This window comes from Vespula vulgaris, chromosome 1 (genome assembly GCF_905475345.1).
Source record: "Vespula vulgaris chromosome 1, iyVesVulg1.1, whole genome shotgun sequence".
Classification (NCBI taxonomy): Eukaryota; Metazoa; Arthropoda; class Insecta; order Hymenoptera; family Vespidae; genus Vespula; species Vespula vulgaris.
In genome coordinates, this window is record NC_066586.1 from 9,322,254 (window position 1) to 9,344,156 (window position 21,903).

A 21,903-nucleotide genomic window follows, 5' to 3' on the forward strand; every position below is an offset into this window, starting at 1 on the left:
CGATAAGGTCCACGTTAATAGGATTAAATGTACATTAAGAAACGTGCAATTAGAAGAGTGTCCTGCCTACCGTTCGAGATATATCGAACTCTAGAAGGCGGAATGGAATACGATAAGGTCCACGTTAATAGAATTAAACGTACATTAAGAAACAAGCAATTAGAAGAGTGTCCTGCCTCCCGTTCGAGATATATCGAACTCCAGAAGGCGGAAAGGAATACAATAAGGTCCACGTTAATAGAATTAAATGTACATTAAGAAACGTGCAATTAGAAGAGTGTCCTGCCTTCCGTTCGAGATATATCGAACTCTAGAAGGCGGAAAGGAATACGATAAGGTCCACGTTAATAGAATTAAATGTACATTAAGAAACAAGCAATTAGAAGAGTGTCCTGCCTCCCGTTCGAGATATATCGAACTCTAGAAGGCGGAAAGGAATACGATAAGGTCCACGTTAATAGAATTAAATGTACATTAAGAAACATGCAATTAGAAGAGTGTCCTGCCTTCCGTTCGAGATATATCAAACTCTAGAAGGCGGAGAGGAATACGATAAGGTCCACGTTAATAGAATTAAATGTACATTAAGAAACATGCAATTAGAAGAGTGTCCTGCCTCCCGTTCGAGATATATCGAACTCCAGAAGGCGGAAAGGAATACAATAAGGTCCACGTTAATAGAATTAAATGTACATTAAGAAACAAGCAATTAGAAGAGTGTCCTGCCTTCCGTTCGAGATATATCGAACTCTAGAAGGCGGAAAGGAATACGATAAGGTCCACGTTAATAGAATTAAATGTACATTAAGAAACGTGCAATTAGAAGAGTGTCCTGCCTTCCGTTCGAGATATATCGAACTCTAGAAGGCGGAGAGGAATACGATAAGGTCCACGTTAATAGAATTAAATGTACATTAAGAAACTAGCAATTAGAAGAGTGTCCTGCCTCCCGTTCGAGATATATCGAACTCCAGAAGGCGGAAAGGAATACAATAAGGTCCACGTTAATAGAATTAAATGTACATTAAGAAACAAGCAATTAGAAGAGTGTCCTGCCTCCCGTTCGAGATATATCGAACTCCAGAAGGCGGAAAGGAATACAATAAGGTCCACGTTAATAGAATTAAATGTACATTAAGAAACAAGCAATTAGAAGAGTCTCCTGCCCTCCGTTCGAGATATATCGAACTCCAGAAGACGGAAATGAATACTATAAGGTCCACGTTAATAGAATTAAATGTACATTAAGAAACAAGCAATTAGAAGAGTCTCCTGCCTTCCGTTCGAGATATATCGAACTCTAGAAGGCGGAAAGGAATACGATAAGGTCCACGTTAATAGATTTAAATGTACATTAAGAAACATGCAATTAGAAGAGTGTCCTGCCTTCCGTTCGAGATATATCGAACTCTAGAAGGCGGAATGGAATACGATAAGGTCCACGTTAATAGAATTAAATGTACGTTAAGAAACAAGCAATTAGAAGAGTGTCCTGCCTCCCTTTCGAGATATATCGAACTCCAGAAGACGGAAAGGAATACTATAAGGTCCTAGTTAATAGAATTAAATGTACAGTAGGAAACAAGCAATTAGAAGAGTGTCCTGCCTCCCGTTCGAGATATATCGAACTCCAGAAGGCGGAAAGGAATACGATAAGGTCCACGTTAATAGAATTAAATGTACATTAAGAAACAAGCAATTAGAAGAGTCTCCTGCCCTCCGTTCGAGATATATCGAACTCCAGAAGACGGAAATGAATACTATAAGGTCCACGTTAATAGAATTAAATGTACATTAAGAAACAAGCAATTAGAAGAGTCTCCTGCCTTCCGTTCGAGATATATCGATCTCTAGAAGGCGGAAAGGAATACGATAAGGTCCACGTTAATAGAATTAAATGTACATTAAGAAACATGCAATTAGAAGAGTGTCCTGCCTTCCGTTCGAGATATATCGAACTCCAGAAGACGGAAATGAATACTATAAGGTCCACGTTAATAGAATTAAATGTACATTAAGAAACAAGCAATTAGAAGAGTCTCCTGCCTTCCGTTCGAGATATATCGAACTCTAGAAGGCGGAAAGGAATACGATAAGGTCCACGTTAATAGAATTAAATGTACATTAAGAAACATGCAATTAGAAGAGTGTCCTGCCTTCCGTTCGAGATATATCGAACTCCAGAAGGCGGAAAGGAATACAATAAGGTCCACGTTAATAGAATTAAATGTACATTAAGAAACAAGCAATTAGAAGAGTGTCCTGCCTCCCGTTCGAGATATATCGAACTCCAGAAGGCGGAAAGGAATACAATAAGGTCCACGTTAATAGAATTAAATGTACATTAAGAAACAAGCAATTAGAAGAGTGTCCTGCCTCCCGTTCGAGATATATCGAACTCCAGAAGGCGGAAAGGAATACAATAAGGTCCACGTTAATAGAATTAAATGTACATTAAGAAACAAGCAATTAGAAGAGTCCCCTGCCCTCCGTTCGAGATATATCGAACTCCAGAAGACGGAAAGGAATACTATAAGGTCCACGTTAATAGAACTAAATGTACATTAAGAAACAAGCAATTAGAAGAGTGTCCTGCCTCCCGTTCGAGATATATCGAACTCCAGAAGGCGGAAAGGAATACAATAAGGTCCACGTTAATAGAATTAAATGTACATTAAGAAACAAGCAATTAGAAGAGTGTCCTGCCTCCCGTTCGAGATATATCGAACTCCAGAAGGCGCAAAGGAATACGATAAGGTCCACGTTAATAGAACTAAATGTACATTAAGAAACAAGCAATTAGAAGAGTGTCCTGCCTCCCGTTCGAGATATATCGAACTCCAGAAGGCGGAAAGGAATACGATAAGGTCCACGTTAATAGAATTAAATGTACATTAAGAAACAAGCAATTAGAAGAGTGTCCTGCCTCCCTTTCGAGATATATCGAACTCCAGAAGGCGCAAAGGAATACGATAAGGTCCACGTTAATAGAATTAAATGTACATTAAGAAACAAGCAATTAGAAGAGTCTCCTGCCCTCCGTTCGAGATATATCGAACTCCAGAAGACGGAAAGGAATACTATAAGGTCCACGTTAATAGAACTAAATGTACATTAAGAAACAAGCAATTAGAAGAGTGTCCTGCCTCCCGTTCGAGATATATCGAACTCCAGAAGGCGGAAAGGAATACGATAAGGTCCACGTTAATAGAATTAAATGTACATTAAGAAACAAGCAATTAGAAGAGTGTCCTGCCTCCCGTTCGAGATATATCGAACTCCAGAAGGCGGAAAGGAATACGATAAGGTCCACGTTAATAGAATTAAATGTACATTAAGAAACAAGCAATTAGAAGAGTGTCCTGCCTCCCTTTCGAGATATATCGAACTCCAGAAGGCGCAAAGGAATACGATAAGGTCCACGTTAATAGAATTAAATGTACATTAAGAAACAAGCAATTAGAAGAGTGTCCTGCCTCCCGTTCGAGATATATCGAACTCCAGAAGGCGGAAAGGAATAAAATAAGGTCCACGTTAATAGAATTAAATGTACATTAAGAAACAAGCAATTAGAAGAGTGTCCTGCCTCCCGTTCGAGATATATCGAACTCCAGAAGGCGGAAAGGAATACGATAAAGTCCTCGTTAATAGAATTAAATGTACATTAAGAAACAAGCAATTAGAAGAGTGTCCTGCCTCCCGTTCGAGATATATCGAACTCTAGAAGGCGGAAAGGAATACGATAAGGTCCACGTTAATAGAATTAAATGTACATTAAGAAACAAGCAATTAGAAGAGTGTCCTGCCTCCCGTTCGAGATATATCGAACTCCAGAAGGCGGAAAGGAATACAATAAGGTCCACGTTAATAGAATTAAATGTACATTAAGAAACAAGCAATTAGAAGAGTCTCCTGCCCTCCGTTCGAGATATATCGAACTCCAGAAGACGGAAAGGAATACTATAAGGTCCACGTTAATAGAATTAAATGTACATTAAGAAACAAGCAATTAGAAGAGTGTCCTGCCTCCCGTTCGAGATATATCGAACTCCAGAAGGCGGAAAGGAATAAAATAAGGTCCACGTTAATAGAATTAAATGTACATTAAGAAACAAGCAATTAGAAGAGTGTCCTGCCTCCCGTTCGAGATATATCGAACTCCAGAAGGCGGAAAGGAATACGATAAAGTCCTCGTTAATAGAATTAAATGTACATTAAGAAACAAGCAATTAGAAGAGTGTCCTGCCTCCCGTTCGAGAGATATCGAACTGCAGAAGGCGGAAAGGAATACAATAAGGTCCACGTTAATAGAATTAAATGTACATTAAGAAACAAGCAATTAGAAGAGTGTCCTGCCTCCCGTTCGAGATATATCGAACTCCAGAAGGCGGAAAGGAATACAATAAGGTCCACGTTAATAGAATTAAATGTACATTAAGAAACAAGCAATTAGAAGAGTCTCCTGCCCTCCGTTCGAGATATATCGAACTCCAGAAGACGGAAAGGAATACTATAAGGTCCACGTTAATAGAATTAAATGTACATTAAGAAACAAGCAATTAGAAGAGTGTCCTGCCTCCCGTTCGAGATATATCGAACTCTAGAAGGCGGGAAGGAATACGATAAGGTCCACGTTAATAGAATTAAATGTACATTAAGAAACATGCAATTAGAAGAGTGTCCTGCCTTCCGTTCGAGATATATCGAACTCCAGAAGGCGGAAAGGAATACAATAAGGTCCACGTTAATAGAATTAAATGTACATTAAGAAACAAGCAATTAGAAGAGTGTCCTGCCTCCCGTTCGAGATATATCGAACTCCAGAAGGCGCAAAGGAATACGATAAGGTCCACGTTAATAGAACTAAATGTACATTAAGAAACAAGCAATTAGAAGAGTGTCCTGCCTCCCGTTCGAGATATATCGAACTCCAGAAGGCGGAAAGGAATACGATAAGGTCCACGTTAATAGAATTAAATGTACATTAAGAAACAAGCATTTAGAAGAGTGTCCTGCCTCCCTTTCGAGATATATCGAACTCCAGAAGGCGCAAAGGAATACGATAAGGTCCACGTTAATAGAATTAAATGTACATTAAGAAACAAGCAATTAGAAGAGTCTCCTGCCCTCCGTTCGAGATATATCGAACTCCAGAAGACGGAAAGGAATACTATAAGGTCCACGTTAATAGAACTAAATGTACATTAAGAAACAAGCAATTAGAAGAGTGTCCTGCCTCCCGTTCGAGATATATCGAACTCCAGAAGGCGGAAAGGAATACGATAAGGTCCACGTTAATAGAATTAAATGTACATTAAGAAACAAGCAATTAGAAGAGTGTCCTGCCTCCCGTTCGAGATATATCGAACTCCAGAAGGCGGAAAGGAATACGATAAGGTCCACGTTAATAGAATTAAATGTACATTAAGAAACAAGCAATTAGAAGAGTGTCCTGCCTCCCTTTCGAGATATATCGAACTCCAGAAGGCGCAAAGGAATACGATAAGGTCCACGTTAATAGAATTAAATGTACATTAAGAAACAAGCAATTAGAAGAGTGTCCTGCCTCCCGTTCGAGATATATCGAACTCCAGAAGGCGGAAAGGAATAAAATAAGGTCCACGTTAATAGAATTAAATGTACATTAAGAAACAAGCAATTAGAAGAGTGTCCTGCCTCCCGTTCGAGATATATCGAACTCCAGAAGGCGGAAAGGAATACGATAAAGTCCTCGTTAATAGAATTAAATGTACATTAAGAAACAAGCAATTAGAAGAGTGTCCTGCCTCCCGTTCGAGATATATCGAACTCCAGAAGGCGGAAAGGAATACAATAAGGTCCACGTTAATAGAATTAAATGTACATTAAGAAACAAGCAATTAGAAGAGTCTCCTGCCCTCCGTTCGAGATATATCGAACTCCAGAAGACGGAAAGGAATACTATAAGGTCCACGTTAATAGAATTAAATGTACATTAAGAAACAAGCAATTAGAAGAGTCTCCTGCCCTCCGTTCGAGATATATCGAACTCCAGAAGACGGAAAGGAATACTATAAGGTCCACGTTAATAGAATTAAATGTACATTAAGAAACAAGCAATTAGAAGAGTGTCCTGCCTCCCGTTCGAGATATATCGAACTCCAGAAGGCGGAAAGGAATAAAATAAGGTCCACGTTAATAGAATTAAATGTACATTAAGAAACAAACAATTAGAAGAGTGTCCTGCCTCCCGTTCGAGATATATCGAACTCCAGAAGGCGGAAAGGAATACGATAAAGTCCTCGTTAATAGAATTAAATGTACATTAAGAAACAAGCAATTAGAAGAGTGTCCTGCCTCCCGTTCGAGAGATATCGAACTGCAGAAGGCGGAAAGGAATACAATAAGGTCCACGTTAATAGAATTAAATGTACATTAAGAAACAAGCAATTAGAAGAGTGTCCTGCCTCCCGTTCGAGATATATCGAACTCCAGAAGGCGGAAAGGAATACAATAAGGTCCACGTTAATAGAATTAAATGTACATTAGGAAACAAGCAATTAGAAGAGTCTCCTGCCCTCCGTTCGAGATATATCGAACTCCAGAAGACGGAAAGGAATACTATAAGGTCCACGTTAATAGAATTAAATGTACATTAAGAAACAAGCAATTAGAAGAGTGTCCTGCCTCCCGTTCGAGATATATCGAACTCTAGAAGGCGGGAAGGAATACGATAAGGTCCACGTTAATAGAATTAAATGTACATTAAGAAACATGCAATTAGAAGAGTGTCCTGCCTTCCGTTCGAGATATATCGAACTCCAGAAGGCGGAAAGGAATACGATAAGGTCCACGTTAATAGAATTAAATGTACATTAGGAAACAAGCAATTAGAAGAGTCTCCTGCCCTCCGTTCGAGATATATCGAACTCCAGAAGACGGAAAGGAATACTATAAGGTCCACGTTAATAGAATTAAATGTACATTAAGAAACAAGCAATTAGAAGAGTGTCCTGCCTCCCGTTCGAGATATATCGAACTCTAGAAGGCGGGAAGGAATACTATAAGGTCCACGTTAATAGAATTAAATGTACATTAAGAAACAAGCAATTAGAAGAGTGTCCTGCCTCCCGTTCGAGAGATATCGAACTGCAGAAGGCGGAAAGGAATACAATAAGGTCCACGTTAATAGAATTAAATGTACATTAAGAAACAAGCAATTAGAAGAGTGTCCTGCCTCCCGTTCGAGATATATCGAACTCCAGAAGGCGGAAAGGAATACAATAAGGTCCACGTTAATAGAATTAAATGTACATTAGGAAACAAGCAATTAGAAGAGTCTCCTGCCCTCCGTTCGAGATATATCGAACTCCAGAAGACGGAAAGGAATACTATAAGGTCCACGTTAATAGAATTAAATGTACATTAAGAAACAAGCAATTAGAAGAGTGTCCTGCCTCCCGTTCGAGATTTATCGAACTCCAGAAGGCGGAAAGGAATACGATAAGGTCCACGTTAATAGAATTAAATGTACATTAAGAAACAAGCAATTAGAAGAGTGTCCTGCCTCCCGTTCGAGATATATCGAACTCCAGATGGCGGGGAGGAGTACGATAAGGTCCACGTTAATAAAATTACATGTACATTAAGAAACAAGCAATTAGAAGAGTGTCCTGCCATCTGTTCGAGATATATCGAACTCTAGAAGGCGGAAAGGAATACGATAAGGTCCACGTTAATAGAATTAAATGTACATTAAGAAACAAGCAATTAGAAGAGTGTCCTGCCTCCCGTTCGAGATATATCGAACTCTAGAAGGCGGAAAGGAATACGATAAGGTCCACGTTAATTGAATTAAATGTACATTAAGAAACAATCAATTAGAAGAGTGTCCTGCCTCCCGTTCATGATATATCGAACTCCAGGAGGCGGAAAGGAATACGATAAGGTCCACGTTAATTGAATTAAATGTACATTAAGAAACAATCAATTAGAAGAGTGTCCTGCCTCCCGTTCATGATATATCGAACTCCAGGAGGCGGAAAGGAATACTATAAGGTCCACGTTAATAGAATTAAATGTACATTAAGAAACAAACAATTGGAAGAGTGTCCTGCCTCCCGTTCGAGATATATCGAACTCCAGGAGGCGGAAAGGAATACTATAAGGTCCACGTTAATAGAATTAAATGTACATTAAGAAACAAACAATTGGAAGAGTGTCCTGCCTCCCGTTCGAGATATATCGAACTCCGGAAGGCGGAAAGGAATACGATAAGGTCCACGTTCATAGAATTAAATGTACATTAAGAAACAAGCAATTAGAAGAGTGTCCTGCCTCCCGTTCGAGATATATCGAACTCCAGAAGACGGAAAGGAGTACTGTAAGGTCCTAGTTAATAGAATTAAATGTACAGTAAGAAACAAGCAATTAGAAGAGTGTCCTGCCTCCCGTTCGAGATATATCGAACTATAGAAGGCGGAGAGGAATACAATAAGGTCCACGTTAATAGAATTAAATGTACATTAAGAAACAAGCAATTAGAAGAGTGTCCTGCCTCCCGTTCGAGATATATCGAACTCCAGAAGACGGAAAGGAATACTGTAAGGTCCTAGTTAATAGAATTAAATGTACAGTAAGAAACAAGCAATTAGAAGAGTGTCCTGCCTCCCGTTCGAGATATATCGAACTCTAGAAGACGGAATGGAATACGATAAGGTCCACGTTAATAGAATTAAATGTACATTGAGAAACTAGCAATTAGAAGAGTATCCTGCCGTCCGTTCGAGATATATCGAACTCCAGAAGGCGGAAAGAAATTCTGTAAGGTCCACGTTAATAGAATTAAAGGTACATTAAGAAACAAGCAATTAGAATAGTGTCCTGCCTCCCGTTCGAGATATATCGAACTCCGGAAGGCGGAAAGGAATACAATAAGGTCCACGTTAATAGAATTAAATGTACATTAAGAAACGTGCAATTAGAAGAGTGTCCTGCCTCCCGTTCGAGATATATCGAACTCCAGAAGACGGAAAGGAATACTATAAGGTCCACGTTAATAAAATTAAATGTACATTAAGAAACAAGAAATTAGAAGAGTGTCCTGCCTCCCGTTCGAGATATATCGAACTCTAGAAGGCGGAAAGGAATACGATAAGGTCCACGTTAATAGAATTAAATGTACATTAAGAAACAAGCAATTAGAAGAGTATCCTGCCGTCCGTTCGAGATATATCGAACTCCAGAAGGCGGAAAGAAATTCTGTAAGGTCCACGTTAATAGAATTAAACGTACATTAAGAAACAAGCAATTAGAAGAGTGTCCTGCCTCCCGTTCGAGATATATCGAACTCCGGAAGGCGGAAAGGAATACAATAAGGTCCACGTTAATAGAATTAAATGTACATTAAGAAACAAGCAATTAGAAGAGTGTCCTGCCCTCCCTTCGAGATATATCGAACTCCAGAAGGCGGAAAGGAATACGATAAAGTCCACGTTAATAGAATTAATTGTACATTAAGAAACAAGCAATTAGAAGAGTGTCCTGCCTTCCCTTCGAGATATATCGAACTCCAGAAGGCGGAAAGGAATACGATAAGGATCTCATTTTATAGAAATAAATGTCCATTAAGAAACAAACAATTGGAAGAGTGTCTTGCGTTCCGTTCGAGATATATCGAACTCCAGAAGGCGGTAAGGAATACGATAAGGTCCACGTTAATAGAATTGAATGTACATTAAGAAACAAGCAATTAGAAGAGTGTCCTGCCTTCCCTTCGAGATATATCGAACTCCAGAAGGCGGAAAGGAATACGATAAAGTCCACGTTAATAGAATTAATTGTACATTAAGAAACAAGCAATTAGAAGAGTGTCCTGCCTTCCCTTCGAGATATATCGAACTCCAGAAGGCGGAAAGGAATACGATAAGGATCTCATTTTATAGAAATAAATGTCCATTAAGAAACAAACAATTGGAAGAGTGTCTTGCGTTCCGTTCGAGATATATCGAACTCCAGAAGGCGGTAAGGAATACGATAAGGTCCACGTTAATAGAATTGAATGTACATTAAGAAACAAGCAATTAGAAGAGTGTCCTGCCTTCCCTTCGAGATATATCGAACTCCAGAAGGCGGAAAGGAATACGATAAGGATCTCATTAATAGAAATAAATGTCCATTAAGAAACAAACAATTGGAAGAGTGTCTTGCGTTCCGTTCGAGATATATCGAACTCCAGAAGGCGGTAAGGAATACGATAAGGTCCACGTTAATAGAATTGAATGTACATTAAGAAACAAGCAATTAGAAGAGTGTCCTGCCTCCCCTTCGAGATATATCGAACTCCAGAAGGCGGAAAGGAATACGATAAAGTCCACGTTAATAGAATTAATTGTACATTAAGAAACAAGCAATTAGAAGAGTGTCCTGCCTTCCCTTCGAGATATATCGAACTCCAGAAGGCGGAAAGGAAGACGATAAGGATCTCATTAATAGAAATAAATTTCCATTAAGAAACAAACAATTGGAAGAGTGTCTTGCGTTCCGTTCGAGATATATCGAACTCCAGAAGGCGGGAAGGAATACCATAAGGTCCACGTTAATAGATTTAAATGTACATTAAGAAACAAACAATTGGAAGAGTGTCTTGCGTTCCGTTCGAGATATATCGAACTCCAGAAGGCGGTAAGGAATACGATAAAGTCCACGTTAATAGAATTAAATGATCATTAAGAAACAAACAATTAGAAGAGTGTCCTGCCTTCCGTTTGAGATATATCGAACTCCAGAAGGCGGGAAGGAGTACGATAAGGTCCACGTTAATAGAATTAAATGTTCATTAAGAAACAAACAATTGGAAGAGTGTCTTGCCTTCCCTTCGAGATATATCGAACTCCAGAAGGCGCAAAGGAATACGATAAGGATCTCATTAATATAAAAATTTCCATTAAGAAACAAACAATTAGAAGAGTGTCCTGCCATCCGTTCGAGATATATCGAACTCCAGAAGGCGGGAAGAAGTACGATAAGGTCCACGTTAATAAAATTACATGTACATTAAGAAACAAGCAATTGGAAGAGTGTCTTGCCTTCCGTTCGAGATATATCGAACTCCAAAAGGCGGAAAGGAATACGATAAAGTCCACGTTAATAGAATTAAATGATCATTAAGAAACAAACAATTAGAAGAGTGTCCTGCCTTCCGTTTGAGATATATCGAACTCCAGAAGGCGGGAAGGAGTACGATAAGGTCCACGTTAATAGAATTAAATGTTCATTAAGAAACAAACAATTGGAAGAGTGTCTTGCCTTCCCTTCGAGATATATCGAACTCCAGAAGGCGCAAAGGAATACGATAAGGATCTCATTAATAGAAATAAATGTCCATTAAGAAACAAACAATTGGAAGAGTGTCCTGCCTCCCGTTCGAGATATATCGAACTCCAGAACACGGAAAGGAATACTATAAGGTCCACGTTAATAGAATTAAATGTACATTAAGAAACAAGCAATTAGAAGAGTGTCCTGCCTCCCGTTCGAGATATATCGAACTCCAGAAGGCGGAAAGGAATACAACAAGGTCCACATTAATAGAATTAAATGTACATTAAGAAACAAGCAATTAGAAGAGTATCCTGCCGTCCGTTCGAGATATATCGAACTCCAGAAGGCGGAAAGGAATACAATAAGGTCCACGTTAATGGAATTAAATGTACATTAAGAAACAAGCAATTAGAAGAGTATCCTGCCTCCCGTTCGAGATATATCGAACTCCAGAAGGCGGAAAGGAATACGATAAGGTCCACGTTAATAGAATTAAATGTACATTGAGAAACTAGCAATTAGAAGAGTGTCCTGCCTCCCGTTCGAGATATATCGAACTCCAGAAGGCGGAAAGGAATACGATAAGGTCCACGTTAATAGAATTAAATGTACATTGAGAAACTAGCAATTAGAAGAGTGTCCTGCCTCCCGTTCGAGATATATCCGAACTCCAGAAGGCGGAAAGGAATACGATAAGGTCCACGTTAATAGAATTAAATGTACATTAAGAAACAAGCAATTAGAAGAGTGTCCTGCCTCCCGTTCGAGATATATCGAACTCCAGAACACGGAAAGGAATACTATAAGGTCCACGTTAATAGAATTAAATGTACATTAAGAAACAAGCAATTAGAAGAGTGTCCTGCCTCCCGTTCGAGATATATCGAACTCCGGAAGGCGGAAAGGAATACAAGAAGGTCCACGTTAATAGAATTAAATGTACATTAAGAAACGTGCAATTAGAAGAGTGTCCTGCCTCCCGTTCGAGATATATCGAACTCCAGAACACGGAAAGGAATACTATAAGGTCTACGTTAATGGAATTAAATGTATATTAAGAAACAAGCAATTAGAAGAGTGTCCTGCCTTCCCTTCGAGATATATCGAACTCCAGAAGGCGGAAAGGAATACGATAAGGTCCACGTTAATAGAATTAAATGTACATTGAGAAACTAGCAATTAGAAGAGTGTCCTGCCTCCCGTTCGAGATATATCGAACTCCAGAAGGCGGAAAGGAATACGATAAGGTCCACGTTAATAGAATTAAATGTACATTGAGAAACTAGCAATTAGAAGAGTGTCCTGCCTCCCGTTCGAGATATATCCGAACTCCAGAAGGCGGAAAGGAATACGATAAGGTCCACGTTAATAGAATTAAATGTACATTAAGAAACAAGCAATTAGAAGAGTGTCCTGCCTCCCGTTCGAGATATATCGAACTCCAGAACACGGAAAGGAATACGATAAGGTCCACGTTAATAGAATTAAATGTACATTAAGAAACTAGCAATTAGAAGAGTGTCCTGCCTTCCCTTCGAGATATATCGAACTCCAGAAGGCGGAAAGGAATACGATAAGGATCTCATTAATAGAAATAAATGTCCATTAAGAAACAAGCAATTAGAAGATTGTACTGCCCTCCCTTCGAGATATATCGAACTCCAGAAGGCGGGAAGGAGTACGATAAGGTCCACGTTAATAGAATTGAATGTACATTAAGAAACAAGCAATTAGAAGAGTGTCCTGCCTCCCGTTCGAGATATATCGAACTCCAGAAGGCGGAAAGGAATACGATAAGGTCGACGTTAATAGAAATAAACGTACATTAAGAAACAAACAATTGGAAGAGTGTCTTGCGTTCCGTTCGAGATATATCGAACTCCAGAAGGCGGTAAGGAATACGATAAGGTCCACGTAAATAGAAATAAACGTACATTAAGAAACAAACAATTGGAAGAGTGTCTTGCCTTCCGTTCGAGATATATCGAACTCCAGAAGGCGGAAAGGAATACGATAAGGATCTCATTAATAGAAATAAATGTCCATTAAGAAACAAACAATTGGAAGAGTGTCTTGCGTTCCGTTCGAGATATATCGAACTCCAGAAGGGGGTAAGGAATACGAGAAGGTCCACGTTAATAGAATTGAATGTACATTAAGAAACAAGCAATTAGAAGAGTGTCCTGCCATCCGTTCGAGATATATCGAACTCCAGAAGGCGGGAAGGAGTACGATAAGGTCCACGTTAATAAAATTACATGTACATTAAGAAACAAGCAATTGGAAGAGTGTCTTGCCTTCCGTTCGAGATATATCGAACTCAAGAAGGCGGGAAGGAGTACGATAAGGTCCACGTTAATAGAATTGAATGTACATTAAGAAACAAGCAATTAGAAGAGTGTCCTGCCTCCCGTTCGAGATATATCGAACTCCAGAAGGCGGAAAGGAATACGATAAGGTCGACGTTAATAGAAATAAACGTACATTAAGAAACAAACAATTGGAAGAGTGTCTTGCGTTCCGTTCGAGATATATCGAACTCCAGAAGGCTGAAAGGAATACGATAAAGTCCACGTTAATAGAATTAATTGTACATTAAGAAACAAGCAATTAGAAGAGTGTCTTGCCTTCCGTTCGAGATATATCGAACTCCAGAAGGCGGGAAGGAGTACGATAAGGTCCACGTAAATAGAAATAAACGTACATTAAGAAACAAACAATTGGAAGAGTGTCTTGCCTTCCGTTCGAGATATATCGAACTCCAGAAGGCGGAAAGGAATACGATAAGGATCTCATTAATAGAAATAAATGTCCATTAAGAAACAAACAATTGGAAGAGTGTCTTGCGTTCCGTTCGAGATATATCGAACTCCAGAAGGGGGTAAGGAATACGAGAAGGTCCACGTTAATAGAATTGAATGTACATTAAGAACAAGCAATTAGAAGAGTGTCCTGCCTTCCGTTCGAGATATATCGAACTCCAGAAGGCGGAAAGGAATACGATAAGGATCTCATTAATAGAAATAAATGTCCATTAAGAAACAAACAATTGGAAGAGTGTCTTGCGTTCCGTTCGAGATATATCGAACTCCAGAAGGCGGTAAGGAATACGATAAGGTCCACGTAAATAGAAATAAACGTACATTAAGAAACAAACAATTGGAAGAGTGTCTTGCCTTCCGTTCGAGATATATCGAACTCCAGAAGGCGGAAAGGAATACGATAAGGATCTCATTAATAGAAATAAATGTCCATTAAGAAACAAACAATTGGAAGAGTGTCTTGCGTTCCGTTCGAGATATATCGAACTCCAGAAGGGGGTAAGGAATACGAGAAGGTCCACGTTAATAGAATTGAATGTACATTAAGAACAAGCAATTAGAAGAGTGTCCTGCCTTCCGTTCGAGATATATCGAACTCCAGAAGGCGGAAAGGAATACGATAAGGATCTCATTAATAGAAATAAATGTCCATTAAGAAACAAACAATTGGAAGAGTGTCTTGCGTTCCGTTCGAGATATATCGAACTCCAGAAGGGGGTAAGGAATACGAGAAGGTCCACGTTAATAGAATTGAATGTACATTAAGAAACAAGCAATTAGAAGAGTGTCCTGCCTCCCGTTCGAGATTTATCGAACTCCAGAAGGCGGAAAGGAATACGATAAGGTCCACGTTAATAAAATTAAATGTACATTAAGAAACAAACAATTGGAAGAGTGTCTTGCCTTCCCTTCGAGATATATCGAACTCCAGAAGGCGGAAAGGAATACGATAAGGTCCTCATTAATAGAATTAAATGTACATTAAGAAACAAACATTTGGAAGAGTGTCTTGCCTTCCGTTCGAGATATATCGAACTCCAGAAGGCGGTAAGGAATACGATAAGGTCCACGTTAATAGAATTGAATGTACATTAAGAAACAAGCAATTAGAAGAGTGTCCTGCCATCTGTTCGAGATATATCGAACTCCAGAAGGCGGGGAGGAGTACGATAAGGTCCACGTTAATAAAATTACATGTACATTAAGAAACAAGCAATTAGAAGAGTGTCCTGCCATCTGTTCGAGATATATCGAACTCTAGAAGGCGGAAAGGAATACGATAAGGTCCACGTTAATAGAATTAAATGTACATTAAGAAACAAGCAATTAGAAGAGTGTCCTGCCTCCCGTTCGAGATATATCGAACTCTAGAAGGCGGAAAGGAATACGATAAGGTCCACGTTAATTGAATTAAATGTACATTAAGAAACAATCAATTAGAAGAGTGTCCTGCCTCCCGTTCATGATATATCGAACTCCAGGAGGCGGAAAGGAATACGATAAGGTCCACGTTAATAGAATTAAATGTACATTAAGAAACAATCAATTAGAAGAGTGTCCTGCCTCCCGTTCATGATATATCGAACTCCAGGAGGCGGAAAGGAATACTATAAGGTCCACGTTAATAGAATTAAATGTACATTAAGAAACAAACAATTGGAAGAGTGTCCTGCCTCCCGTTCGAGATATATCGAACTCTAGAAGGCGGAAAGGAATACGATAAGGTCCACGTTAATAGAATTAAATGTACATTAAGAAACAAACAATTGGAAGAGTGTCCTGCCTCCCGTTCGAGATATATCGAACTCCAGAAGGCGGAAAGAAATTCTGTAAGGTCCACGTTAATAGAATTAAACGTACATTAAGAAACAAGCAATTAGAAGAGTGTCCTGTCATCTGTTCGAGATATATCGAACTCTAGAAGGCGGAAAGGAATACGATAAGGTCCACGTTAATTGAATTAAATGTACATTAAGAAACAATCAATTAGAAGAGTGTCCTGCCTCCCGTTCATGATATATCGAACTCCAGGAGGCGGAAAGGAATACTATAAGGTCCACGTTAATAGAATTAAATGTACATTAAGAAACAAACAATTGGAAGAGTGTCCTGCCTCCCGTTCGAGATATATCGAACTCCAGGAGGCGGAAAGGAATACTATAAGGTCCACGTTAATAGAATTAAATGTACATTAAGAAACAAACAATTGGAAGAGTGTCCTGCCTCCCGTTCGAGATATATCGAACTCCAGAAGGCGGAAAGGAATACGATAAGGTCCACGTTAATAGAATTAAATGTACATTGAGAAACTAGCAATTAGAAGAGTGTCCTGCCTCCCGTTCGAGATATATCCAACTCCAGAAGGCGGAAAGGAATACGATAAGGTCCACGTTAATAGAATTAAATGTACATTGAGAAACTAGCAATTAGAAGAGTGTCCTGCCTCCCGTTCGAGATATATCCGAACTCCAGAAGGCGGAAAGGAATACGATAAGGTCCACGTTAATAGAATTAAATGTACATTAAGAAACAAGCAATTAGAAGAGTGTCCTGCCTCCCGTTCGAGATATATCGAACTCCAGAACACGGAAAGGAATACTATAAGGTCCACGTTAATAGAATTAAATGTACATTAAGAAACAAGCAATTAGAAGAGTGTCCTGCCTCCCGTTCGAGATATATCGAACTCCGGAAGGCGGAAAGGAATACAATAAGGTCCACGTTAATAGAATTAAATGTACATTAAGAAACGTGCAATTAGAAGAGTGTCCTGCCTCCCGTTCGAGATATATCGAACTCTAGACCGGGCAAAGGAATACGATAAGGTCCACGTTAATAGAATTAAATGTACATTAAGAAACTAGCAATTAGAAGAGTGTCCTGCCTCCCGTTCGAGATATATCGAACTCCAGAACACGGAAAGGAATACTATAAGGTCTACGTTAATGGAATTAAATGTATATTAAGAAACAAGCAATTAGAAGAGTGTCCTGCCTTCCCTTCGAGATATATCGAACTCCAGAAGGCGGAAAGGAATACGATAAGGATCTCATTAATAGAAATAAATGTCCATTAAGAAACAAACAATTGGAAGAGTGTCTTGCGTTCCGTTCGAGATATATCGAACTCCAGAAGGGGGTAAGGAATACGAGAAGGTCCACGTTAATAGAATTGAATGTACATTAAGAACAAGCAATTAGAAGAGTGTCCTGCCTTCCGTTCGAGATATATCGAACTCCAGAAGGCGGAAAGGAATACGATAAGGATCTCATTAATAGAAATAAATGTCCATTAAGAAACAAACAATTGGAAGAGTGTCTTGCGTTCCGTTCGAGATATATCGAACTCCAGAAGGGGGTAAGGAATACGAGAAGGTCCACGTTAATAGAATTGAATGTACATTAAGAAACAAGCAATTAGAAGAGTGTCCTGCCTCCCGTTCGAGATTTATCGAACTCCAGAAGGCGGAAAGGAATACGATAAGGTCCACGTTAATAAAATTAAATGTACATTAAGAAACAAACAATTGGAAGAGTGTCTTGCCTTCCCTTCGAGATATATCGAACTCCAGAAGGCGGAAAGGAATACGATAAGGTCCTCATTAATAGAATTAAATGTACATTAAGGAACAAACATTTGGAAGAGTGTCTTGCCTTCCGTTCGAGATATATCGAACTCCAGAAGGCGGTAAGGAATACGATAAGGTCCACGTTAATAGAATTGAATGTACATTAAGAAACAAGCAATTAGAAGAGTGTCCTGCCATCTGTTCGAGATATATCGAACTCCAGAAGGCGGGGAGGAGTACGATAAGGTCCACGTTAATAAAATTACATGTACATTAAGAAACAAGCAATTAGAAGAGTGTCCTGCCATCTGTTCGAGATATATCGAACTCTAGAAGGCGGAAAGGAATACGATAAGGTCCACGTTAATAGAATTAAATGTACATTAAGAAACAAGCAATTAGAAGAGTGTCCTGCCTCCCGTTCGAGATATATCGAACTCTAGAAGGCGGAAAGGAATACGATAAGGTCCACGTTAATTGAATTAAATGTACATTAAGAAACAATCAATTAGAAGAGTGTCCTGCCTCCCGTTCATGATATATCGAACTCCAGGAGGCGGAAAGGAATACGATAAGGTCCACGTTAATAGAATTAAATGTACATTAAGAAACAATCAATTAGAAGAGTGTCCTGCCTCCCGTTCATGATATATCGAACTCCAGGAGGCGGAAAGGAATACTATAAGGTCCACGTTAATAGAATTAAATGTACATTAAGAAACAAACAATTGGAAGAGTGTCCTGCCTCCCGTTCGAGATATATCGAACTCTAGAAGGCGGAAAGGAATACGATAAGGTCCACGTTAATAGAATTAAATGTACATTAAGAAACAAACAATTGGAAGAGTGTCCTGCCTCCCGTTCGAGATATATCGAACTCCAGAAGGCGGAAAGAAATTCTGTAAGGTCCACGTTAATAGAATTAAACGTACATTAAGAAACAAGCAATTAGAAGAGTGTCCTGTCATCTGTTCGAGATATATCGAACTCTAGAAGGCGGAAAGGAATACGATAAGGTCCACGTTAATTGAATTAAATGTACATTAAGAAACAAACAATTGGAAGAGTGTCCTGCCTCCCGTTCGAGATATATCGAACTCCAGGAGGCGGAAAGGAATACAATAAGGTCCACGTTAATGGAATTAAATGTACATTAAGAAACAAGCAATTAGAAGAGTATCCTGCCTCCCGTTCGAGATATATCGAACTCCAGAAGGCGGAAAGGAATACGATAAGGTCCACGTTAATTGAATTAAATGTACATTAAGAAACAAACAATTGGAAGAGTGTCCTGCCTCCCGTTCGAGATATATCGAACTCCAGAAGGCGGAAAGGAATACAACAAGGTCCACATTAATAGAATTAAATGTACATTAAGAAACAAGCAATTAGAAGAGTATCCTGCCGTCCGTTCGAGATATATCGAACTCCAGAAGGCGGAAAGGAATACAATAAGGTCCACGTTAATGGAATTAAATGTACATTAAGAAACAAGCAATTAGAAGAGTATCCTGCCTCCCGTTCGAGATATATCGAACTCCAGAAGGCGGAAAGGAATACGATAAGGTCCACGTTAATAGAATTAAATGTACATTGAGAAACTAGCAATTAGAAGAGTGTCCTGCCTCCCGTTCGAGATATATCGAACTCCAGAAGGCGGAAAGGAATACGAGAAGGTCCACGTTAATAGAATTAAATGTACATTGAGAAACTAGCAATTAGAAGAGTGTCCTGCCTCCCGTTCGAGATATATCCGAACTCCAGAAGGCGGAAAGGAATACGATAAGGTCCACGTTAATAGAATTAAATGTACATTAAGAAACAAGCAATTAGAAGAGTGTCCTGCCTCCCGTTCGAGATATATCGAACTCCAGAACACGGAAAGGAATACTATAAGGTCCACGTTAATAGAATTAAATGTACATTAAGAAACAAGCAATTAGAAGAGTGTCCTGCCTCCCGTTCGAGATATATCGAACTCCGGAAGGCGGAAAGGAATACAATAAGGTCCACGTTAATAGAATTAAATGTACATTAAGAAACGTGCAATTAGAAGAGTGTCCTGCCTCCCGTTCGAGATATATCGAACTCTAGACCGGGCAAAGGAATACGATAAGGTCCACGTTAATAGAATTAAATGTACATTAAGAAACTAGCAATTAGAAGAGTGTCCTGCCTCCCGTTCGAGATATATCGAACTCCAGAACACGGAAAGGAATACTATAAGGTCTACGTTAATGGAATTAAATGTATATTAAGAAACAAGCAATTAGAAGAGTGTCCTGCCTTCCCTTCGAGATATATCGAACTCCAGAAGGCGGAAAGGAATACGATAAGGATCTCATTAATAGAAATAAATGTCCATTAAGAAACAAGCAATTAGAAGATTGTACTGCCCTCCCTTCGAGATATATCGAACTCCAGAAGGCGGGAAGGAGTACGATAAGGTCCACGTTAATAGAATTGAATGTACATTAAGAAACAAGCAATTAGAAGAGTGTCCTGCCTCCCGTTCGAGATATATCGAACTCCAGAAGGCGGAAAGGAATACGATAAGGTCGACGTTAATAGAAATAAACGTACATTAAGAAACAAACAATTGGAAGAGTGTCTTGCGTTCCGTTCGAGATATATCGAACTCCAGAAGGCGGTAAGGAATACGATAAGGTCGACGTTAATAAAATTAAATGTACATTAAGAAACAAACAATTGGAAGAGTGTCTTGCCTTCCCTTCGAGATATATCGAACTCCAGAAGGCGGGAAGGAGTACGATAAGGTCCACGTTAATAGAATTGAATGTACATTAAGAAACAAGCAATTAGAAGAGTGTCCTGCCTCCCGTTCGAGATATATCGAACTCCAGAAGGCGGAAAGGAATACGATAAGGTCGACGTTAATAGAAATAAACGTACATTAAGAAACAAACAATTGGAAGAGTGTCTTGCGTTCCGTTCGAGATATATCGAACTCCAGAAGGCGGTAAGGAATACGATAAGGTCCACGTAAATAGAAATAAACGTACATTAAGAAACAAACAATTGGAAGAGTGTCTTGCCTTCCGTTCGAGATATATCGAACTCAAGAAGGCGGGAAGGAGTACGATAAGGTCCACGTTAATAGAATTGAATGTACATTAAGAAACAAGCAATTAGAAGAGTGTCCTGCCTCCCGTTCGAGATATATCGAACTCCAGAAGGCGGAAAGGAATACGATAAGGTCGACGTTAATAAAATTAAATGTACATTAAGAAACAAACAATTGGAAGAGTGTCTTGCCTTCCCTTCGAGATATATCGAACTCCAGAAGGCGGGAAGGAGTACGATAAGGTCCACGTTAATAGAATTGAATGTACATTAAGAAACAAGCAATTAGAAGAGTGTCCTGCCTCCCGTTCGAGATATATCGAACTCCAGAAGGCGGAAAGGAATACGATAAGGATCTCATTAATAGAAATAAATGTCCATTAAGAAACAAACAATTGGAAGAGTGTCTTGCGTTCCGTTCGAGATATATCGAACTCCAGAAGGGGGTAAGGAATACGAGAAGGTCCACGTTAATAGAATTGAATGTACATTAAGAAACAAGCAATTAGAAGAGTGTCCTGCCATCCGTTCGAGATATATCGAACTCCAGAAGGCGGGAAGGAGTACGATAAGGTCCACGTTAATAAAATTACATGTACATTAAGAAACAAGCAATTGGAAGAGTGTCTTGCCTTCCGTTCGAGATATATCGAACTCCAGAAGGCGGGAAGGAGTACGATAAGGTCCACGTTAATAGAATTGAATGTACATTAAGAAACAAGCAATTAGAAGAGTGTCTTGCCTTCCGTTCGAGATATATCGAACTCCAGAAGGCGGTAAGGAATACGATAAGGTCCACGTTAATAGAATTGAATGTACATTAAGAAACAAGCAATTAGAAGAGTGTCCTGCCTCCCGTTCGAGATCTATCGAACTCCAGAAGGCGGAAAGGAATACGATAAGGTCCACGTTAATAAAATTAAATGTACATTAAGAAACAAACAATTGGAAGAGTGTCTTGCGTTCCGTTCGAGATATATCGAACTCCTGAAGGCGGTAAGGAATACGATAAGGTCCACGTTAATAGAATTGAATGTACATTAAGAAACAAGCAATTAGAAGAGTGTCCTGCCATCTGTTCGAGATATATCGAACTCCAGATGGCGGGGAGGAGTACGATAAGGTCCA

At 39.2% G+C, this 21,903-nt stretch overlaps 1 long non-coding RNA gene across 1 annotated transcript; it reads left to right on the forward strand.

Moving 5' to 3' along the window:
* The first annotated feature begins 94 nt into the window (after positions 1-94).
* On the forward strand, positions 95-21,626 carry LOC127067509 (uncharacterized). The gene is made up of 7 exons (XR_007782641.1): positions 95-447; positions 7,708-7,817; positions 9,138-10,239; positions 13,980-15,517; positions 18,048-18,157; positions 18,928-20,248; positions 20,359-21,626. It is a non-coding gene; the product is annotated as an uncharacterized LOC127067509 (long non-coding RNA).
* Positions 21,627-21,903: the final 277 nt, after the last annotated feature.